Source organism: Coffea arabica, chromosome 8e (genome assembly GCF_036785885.1).
Source record: "Coffea arabica cultivar ET-39 chromosome 8e, Coffea Arabica ET-39 HiFi, whole genome shotgun sequence".
Classification (NCBI taxonomy): Eukaryota; Viridiplantae; Streptophyta; class Magnoliopsida; order Gentianales; family Rubiaceae; genus Coffea; species Coffea arabica.
This window is the reverse complement of record NC_092324.1, coordinates 36,978,613-36,987,854: the sequence shown is the minus strand read 5'-3', so window position 1 is coordinate 36,987,854 and position 9,242 is coordinate 36,978,613. Positions and strand designations below refer to the sequence as shown.

The 9,242-nt window shown below is 33.7% G+C and overlaps 1 long non-coding RNA gene across 1 annotated transcript; it reads left to right on the top strand.

Annotated features, from left to right (window-relative positions):
- Positions 1 to 4,986: 4,986 nt before the first annotated feature.
- LOC140012565 (uncharacterized) lies at positions 4,987 to 9,001 on the top strand. The gene is made up of 3 exons (XR_011819743.1): positions 4,987 to 5,358; positions 7,945 to 8,000; positions 8,661 to 9,001. It is a non-coding gene; the product is annotated as an uncharacterized lncRNA (long non-coding RNA).
- Positions 9,002 to 9,242: the final 241 nt, after the last annotated feature.

Below are 9,242 nucleotides of genomic sequence, written 5' to 3'. Positions count from 1 at the left end.
ATCTCCGGTTCTGTCACTTTCAATAGCAATTCTGTTCGTATCTTGCTTTCACTTGGTGTAGTCTCGAGTTTAATGAGAGGATCATCTAATACTTTACCCAAACGAAGAGTTATAGCCATAGTAGTTTGTTTTCAGTTCACCTCAGTGTTGCTGGGCAATTTTCAGGGTATTTTTTTAGTTACCGCCTTTGCCAATTGACCAACATTGCCTCTCAAGATTTTGAATGGAGGCTTGTTGAGATTGAGCAAGTTTGTCAAATTTGTCTATCCTTTGGTCCACCTTTCGCATGTACTGTAGCATTATTTCTTCAAGGTTGGGCTTTTTCACTTTTAACGTAATGAACCGAGCTGAAAATTCTGAATATGCATCTTTTCGGAATATCACAAACAAGTGATTTTTGGGGAACCTTTCGAAGACAAAGAAGCTCTACTTTTGTCATACAATCATAAAGAAGAATACAAAAATCTATAATGTTTTTAGGAATATATTTTGTATTCAACCTCTTACGTACAAAAAATTTTAGTGCTTTTAAGCTTCATAAACCAACTAGTTATAAACCACAAGAACGATAGCCTAGATTTGGTTTTTGACCACAAAGATTAAATTCATTTATAATTGGATGGTCACATTTCATAAACATCTATACTTAGTTGTGCAATTCAAAATTTTTTTGGGTCTAAAGTTTTATGGAGTGTCCAATAGTACTTTTTGGAAACCGTACTAACGAATGTTAATTCACCGTTGGAAAGAGATATTGGCCCTTAAAAATAATTTTAGGAGTTTAAATTACTGAATGACGTGGTAAGAGTTTATTGGATTATAATTATTAATTAGTATGGTATCCAAAAGGAATAATAGAAATTTTCAAGTTTTAGTCTATAAAGGACATGTTTGCAAACTTTCGACATTTAAATGGAGAAAAATATAAGGATAAATTACACTTTAGTCCCCTAAGCTTTAGTATATTTTTTTTTGCACAATTCTCTTATCATTTTAGAAGGTATACATAACTCTCCCTCTAGCTTCCAATTTTAGCTAACTCTTGACATTTTAGTTGACTCTATTACAGTGGACAAATTTTCCTTATTTTGACACTTTACTATAAAGTACGTGCAATTATGTATAGTTCTTGAAATCAAGTATGTAGAAATGAGTTAAACCATAAGACCTAAACTGTAATTCACCTACGTCTTCTAAAACTTAGGGCGGTGGCACCCACCCTTTTCCCAATTGCTCAGTCTATGCATTGCACAACTTACAAAAAATACACTATTATTCTCAAAAATTGACTCACTTTTTGGGAATTCAATTTTTTTTTCAAAAGAGCACGTGATCATCATATCTGAATGGGTGTTTTCAGGATTCAAATTTAAATTCTATGAGTGCATTGGTACGTAGACAATGTTACTTTTACAAATCAAAAAATGGGAAAGCTAATAAAAATTTGTGTTGACTTTCATAAATCACTCTTATTTTTGGATATTTAAAAATAAAAAACATCACATTAATAATGGGACCAAGAAAGAACTTTTCTTTTCTGACAAAGTACTACTTGATTTTGTCAAAATGGCATGTGGCTCTACGCATTTTAATTGAATACTTAAAATAAAAGAACTCAAAAGTTTGTGACAAAAACATACTTAACACTTCAGGAATTTCAACTGTTGGTCGCTATTAATTATTACTTAACGTTTGACGGGCGCGGGGTATATATATATATATATTAATTAGATCATCCACAGTCAAGTTTTACATTTATAAAATTCTAAATACCCTACACGTGATTTTTCGCAAGTATACGAGTCGTTTATTAAGTATAGGGGTATTAGGTATCGATCTTACAGGGAAGATTGTCAATTATTAGTGATTTTCAAACTCCTTTATTTTCTAAACTATCACCAATGCAAGAAATTAACTCTACACTATAAAAATAATAAAAATGACAATAGAAAACTCTTAGAGGTATGGAATCCTTACTGCTCTTGCAAATAAAATTACCGGTTAATTAAATATTATTATCATGGTTAGTTACGGCGTAATTTTTTCATACATGTGAAACCTACTCTCATAGTGAATCAACTATACTCGTAGCTCAATCATGTCTACTCTCGTGGTTATGAAATCAACTATAAATTCATTTCTTCTATGAAATTACATTAAACAAGTCATTAAAATCACAAAGGTACTTCTCTACTCTCGTGAGTGAACTCCCTAGATTTATCACTTTTTTGAACTAGTGCTAAATTCTAATTCTCATTACAAACTGAACACCTTAAAATTATCACAACTAATGGTCGGTTAATCATGATTAAATAAATAAAAGTGATAAATAACTTATTCAAAATAATATTATTAATTAATCAAGTAAATATCACTAACAAGATATAGAAAATTCATCCATAACTCTAGGCATAAACTTTAGCAAAATATGAAAATAAACACAAAACTTGTATTATCACGAAATCAAATACAAGAGAGAAAGTAATAAAAAAGATATCACTCTTGTCACATGAGATAAACCTCTCCATCTTTTCTCCTCAAATTTTTATCCAAATCTAACTATAAATACAAGAAGGAAAAACTACACTAACTATACTATATTACTCTAACTTATGAACTAAGGAAATTCTAGTGAAGAATAGATTTTTAGTGAGTTTCTCTAGCCTTCCAAAGTTGTTAAAATGCGCTCCAAAGACTGCTATTTATAGAGAATTCAAGAGTCAAATGAGTTGTTTCTAGTTGTTATTTTTGCCTCTTGAAACTCCCAAAGATTATTTCTCTAAGTCTCCATACTCTTTTTGGTCAGATATAGTTGAAATTACTTGCTGAAATTGAGCAAAAAAAATTATGTGAATGCAAAACAAGTTGCACAGTAAGTTGTAGTTGAAAATGATGAATACATGACCTTAGGTCGCTTATTATACCCCACGTTTTGCCTTTTACAAGTTTGCTCATTCTGGTCAGATTTCATCCTTACTTTTTTTTTTATCCAAATTCAACTGATATTTCATGATGATAGAGGCTGAACTAACTCTTGTGCAGAACATGAAAGTGGCAACCCATTGGGTTAACTTTCCAATGCATCAAGAATCATCCAATTTGGAGTTCCGTGTACCAAGAAATGACCAAAAAACCCTCAACTGGTCAATCTCCTATTTCAACTTTCGACAAAGAAAATGTACTTAGGTATTTCGATATTTTAGCAATGAAAATGACCAAACTAGACTTTGAAATCTTCATAACAACTAATTACCTCAATCTGATGCTTGTAGTTCAAGATATTGTCGAAACACTACAAGGTGTCAAAACTGTCTAACTTGCATTTCATTCTTTGAATATTTTGCACTTTATGTCTTCTTTAAATCACTTCAATTCATCAATAATCATCCCAATATCTCTCAATTCACTCCATTTGATGATTGAATCATTAAACCCACAAAAATAAGAAGTTTTTACCATTAAAATCTATAGAAATGTAATTTTTGACGCTTTGAACCACATAGTGCATATTTTCACTAGAATTTTAGTTAATTAGTTATAAAACTAAATAAAGCACACCAAAACTAACTAATAAAATACATTAAAAACAAACAAAATATGCAATTATCAATATTTAAAAAATAATTTGTTTTAATTATATTAACTAACACTTCTTAATCTATATGAAAATAATTATGTTATTACATTTGAAGTGGAAAAGACGATATCATATGTTTGTGTATTTGTGTGTGTATACGTGAATTTTGACCGTGTGTGAGTGAACGAATAAGTAATGAAAGAAGTGAAGAATCTGTGAAAGAGGAAGCAAAAGTGACGGCTGATAAACAAAAAAGGAATTAAGTATTACTTATGTAATTTGCTTTTGAAGCCCTAACAGTTTTTGATATTTTATCTGATCCTCTAGTTTTAAGAAACTATAAATCTTCCCGTAAACATTTTTCAAATATATTTACAGTCTCATGTTAGGATCAAAGACAACCTAAGATGGGGGTAAATTAGGTTATTTAAAAACTAAACAAGTTATGAGACACTTTTTTGTTTAATATAAAATTTACCCTCTTTTCTAGGTGACCACTCAATGAAACCATTTGTAAGAGAGCAAGATTGCTTGAGAATAGAAGAGATAAGCAATTAAGGTTCACAAGATAGTAAATAATAAGGAAGGAATGGCAAATCAATTTAACTTTCAAGCTCCTCTTGAACTTGAATATCACTTTATAGAACAAGTTTCTTTAAGTTGATGAAATACAATCAATCTTTGTGTACAAAAGAGGAATCACTTCCTTCTTGCTCCAAGCTACTGTGAGAACCCTGAAAATAGACATATAAATATCAGTGCATATTTTATTTTAATTCCTTAATAAATTTTAGCACGAAGTCCAATTGTGTTTTTAAATAAGTATGTAGAATTAAACGTTATGTGCAAAATAAAAGAATTGTGCTAAACTACTAAACTTCTTGGTTTTGTTACATTAACTTATATTTCGATGGTAAATTATTTCATTGATTTAACCATTAATTTCTTTGAATTCTAGTATTATAACTACTTGCTTTGAAATAAAAGTGTAAAGATAATTTTTATGTACTAACTAATATAATTGTGCCAAATATTAAATTATTCGGTTTTGTTACACTAAATTAATATTTCTCGAGTCAGAGTAATTTTATTGCTTAAAAACAAACTCTTTGAATTCCGATAGCTAATTTAATCGTTAATAATGTTAAGAGTTAATAGGAACCTTAGTATTAAGTTGCATTTGATAATTTTAGACAAAACCATTACAAGTACACTTAGTATACTTAGGACGTTAAAATCTCGATAATCAAATCTTTGCGAGATTAGTATATTATTAAGTATTCAAATTACATTTGGAATAAATTTTGGAATTAGATTAAGTTAGAAATAGGGACTTAAGTGGATATTAGGAGTGGATATTAGGAGAGCAAGTGAAAAGATCAAAATTACCCTCACAACCTCACGAAATAACCATGCAACCACCAAAACCAAACTTTTGGACAACCGTCTGTCACCACCTCACATTCGGCCAATACATTTCTTTCCCACTCCAACACACAACCGCACAAGCACTCTACCTCCATTGCCAAAACCGCGGCTCCACCTCCACTTTTCTTCACAATCCAACTTCTCACCTCAGCTCCACAACACCATTTCCCTTTCGGATCAGCAGCTGGAGCAAGGTAGGAGAGCTGAAATCCGCAAGCTACACCCAGTTTTCCAGCCGCAACAACCACCACAGCTCCACCATCTGCTCAGCCAAGACAACCCCAAACCAGTTGCGAGCCTAGGGAAATAATTCTGCCCAGATTTGTTCGTGCGTGAACGGAGTATTAGCAGAGGTACTTCTTGATCTAGTTTGAGTTGATTAGAGGGTTCTGGAGCTAATTTAAAATCTTGCATGTTGATTATTAGACTTCGGATGGTAGTTACAAAAACAGCAAAAATTTTCTGATGTGCGATAGTGCTTCATCCGAGACTGATTGGAATGATGCTACCTTAGATGATCAAACTCTGTTATTCTGAGCTTGTTGTGATGTTTAATTAACTAATCACTAACTAATTAAATTGTTCAAAGCTTTGCATGGGAACTTGGAACTTTCGGATGATGAACCAAGGAACATAAGAAATTCTGTTTTGATGTAGTAATGTTGCCGTGAGCTTGAGCAGAAAATGTAAGTTTAACTTGCCTAAATGTGACCCTCTGAATTGATCCCTGTGCTTAATTAGTCAATAACTAATTAGTTAAGCTGTGCATGTAGCAATGAGATGGCCTAAACCAGAAAAATAAAAAGGAAAATTTGAAAGTGGTTCATGCATGATCACCGAGGCTCATGGGAGAATTTCTGGATTTTTGGGAAATTTGTAGTTGTTAATTGAATTCAATTTTTGAGTTAAAAATGTTAACTAGTTAGCTAAGTGTTTGCATGTTAAATTTGGGGTACCTAACACCATGTTTTAACCGAGGGAAAATTTGATCTAAGACATACAAGTTGCTGGAAAATTTTTGAAAGCCGCAAGGTGGAGCTGGAAATTTCAATTGGTTTCTGGAATTTTTCCTTGGAAGAAAAATGGTTCAGAAATGTATAAAAAAATGTGTGCCTAAGCCATGTAGGTGGTTTAGCTATGAAACAATGGTTGTATTGGAAGTTTGGACCAAAAGGTTGGAACGAAAATGCTAAAAATTGTGTTAGTAGCCGAGAGACTTGGATTGGAAATGTTAACTTGTTTCTGGAATTTTTCTTAGAGTATAGTGGTTTTGAATTACATGAGAAATATGTATTTTAAGCGTTATTTGCCTTGGTAGATGCTGGTATGAATGTCATACTTAGAGGAATGGATGGTTTGAATAAAAGTTTTATGGTTCTAAAAGAGAAAAGGAGTTTTTCACAATTGGAAAATGAGATTCCAGATTTTCGGATTTCACTAACCAGTCTCAGGAAAATGCTTATATCTTGGTGTAGAAAAATCCGATTGAGGTGCCGTCAGTGGCATTTGAAACTAGAGTCATGGGCCTTTGTTCTGTAGAAATTTTATATTTTTCCTCCATGTGTACGGCTGTACGTGACTCCTCAAAGTAGGCTGTCTTGACTTAATGTCCTGTTTCTTCAGGAAAATGAATTTTGACTTGAATCGAATGTTGGGCCTATCTGTGATTTGAATTTCTGAATTTCAAGTGAAGCTTACATGCTAAAATTTTCTGGTATGTGAATGGCATTGAGCCTAGTAAAATGCTATGGTGGTAATCTGAATTTCTCGAGTTATTTAAGCGTTAAATTAGCCGTGACTTTACTCCTTGTTTCTAGTTGAAATTTCTGGTTTAATGAAAACCTTCTGTCGAGACTAATTAAGAAATGATTTGCTTAACTTGCTTAAGTAGGACAAGCTGTGGTTACAATCCTAACTATCCAAGTGAAGACAAAATGCTTAAGGGCCTGCATGTTGAGTTACACGATTGGACAATGAAACTAGGAACTTGGAAAATAAAATGAAAGACGAAAAATTGGTTCATGAATGATCATTCGAGGATAGTTGGTAAAATTTCTGGATTTTTCTGGATGATTTTAGTTGCCGAAAATTTATTCTTGAAAATAATGAAAAATGTTGATGTTAATGTCTGTGACTCGATCCTATTGTGATATTGGAAGTGAATTGTTGAAATTTATTTTTTTCCTTGAGAAAACAATGTGTTAGAATTGTTGACAGTGGGCTCTATGAATTCCCACCTTTGAACTATTGGTCAATCTATTGGAAAACTGTTGATAGTGGGCTCTATGAATTCCCACTTGAATAGATGACTGAATTGCTGAAGTTGATTAGAAATCTATGCTACCATTTTTGTAAAACGGTGAGTTGATATAAGTACTGATTACCATGTGCTAAGTATCGACGAAGCCTTGGCAAATTTTCCTGCTTGTGCTTAGACATAATTTATCGGAACTCAGGGTTAATGATTGGCAAAGCCCTAGTGATATGACTATTTAAAATCCCTTCCTTCCTTATAAATCGTTTAAGGCTAGTCGGAACTAAGGAAAATTTAAAAGGTGAAACTCGATCACTTTAGTTTTAAACGTAGAAACCTGCTCGGCAAGAAAAACCTTATTTTAGCAACATTTTTCAATAGACCTTACCCTAAAGCCTTAGCAAAGATTTTTGTAGGCACAACCACTCCAATGAACTTTTTCCAAGGTATACTTTTAGCCTTGATATTAAATATCTTGCCGACTTATTCTAAGAAAATAATAATAGTATTTTCTTCGAGGAAAAGTATTCCAGGAATATTATAAGAAATAATGTACGGTTCTCACAAGCTCGATTCCAAGTAAAATATTTTGAGAAAAAGTAAACTAGCAACATGCTAGAAAACTCTACATGTGCAAGCCAAAAGTCCCAATAGAAAACTTATGGCTTAAATTCTGATATTCTAGGATTTTACGAGGACGCGGAACTCGATCCTCAATCCAATATCTGAACTTCACTCGTGGTGAGTGTCCCTGCTTGTTCTATGTTATGTGGTTAAGCGCTTTATCAATTCGCTATGTGATAATTGTCAAAATGCAATAAATGATTTTTGATCCATCGAAGTGAGCAGTGTGTACTTTATCGCACTAGCCGTTCGAGTGGTGACGTGTGTGAAACATTTTCTAATGAATCTGTGAATCTAAATGTAGTTGCGTCGCTGGGTGAATCCCTCGACATGTGAATCCAACTACCATAACATCTGAATCCATGAATCTAAATGTAGTTGTGTCGCTGGGTGAATCCCTCGACATCTGAATCCAACTACCACAACGTCGTTGGGTGAATCCCTCGACAAATTTATTACGGGTATATCTCGAGTATACTGCGTCGGTAGATGAAGTTTGGGCCCAAAGCAGAGGTATGAATGGTGACGGGTTAGGATTAAAATAAGTGGATCTACATGGACTACAAGTAGTGAAAGTTGACGGAGGGTCAACTACGATGGTATCTAATCAAGCGGGGAAATTGGCTCCTGAGAGCCCTGTATCCTACCCTGTGTTGTTACTCGCTTTCCTACTTGTTTAATGCTGCAAATTTCTACCTGTTAAATGTTTATTTGGATGCATGTTTTGGGGCACCACTGAGCTTCGGCTCACCCCACGTTTATTTGTTTTCCTTACAGGTTTTGAGGCTTGAGAAGTTGGATGCTGTTTTTATTTGGTTACACGTGTGTTTGGACAATGTGGTTTTAAGAATTGTAAATTTCAGTTTGTAACGTGTAATCCTGCTTGCGTACTTTCGCCTTTGTGTTACCACTTGAAGCTGGAAAATGTGTGGCTCTCGTGGTGACTTATGGCTGGGGTATTTTTATGTTTCCGCTGTTTGGGTTTTTGTACATTAGGATTGTACGACTTTGTTCTTGTAAAGCGCGTGAACGATAGTTTTAAGAGCCGTCGAAGGGCTGACTTATGTCACTGTTATCCCTGAAGTTACTGTGGAGTTATAAAGTTTTGCTTGGAAGAATTGCTGATGTAATAGATTAGACTCTTCTTCGGAGGAATTCAGGTTTGAAATGCGTGCTTGAGTCCTGGCGAGAGTTGGGCAGACGATCCGCCAACCCTTTGGTTCGCCTCAGGGGAAAGTGGGGTCGCCACAGCTACAATATGTCAAACTAGGAAATTTTACTATCACTCAGGATAATCCTTACAAACTTATACTGTTGAAGTATTTTTCTCATACAAGAAAAGGTTACACGAATTTTATA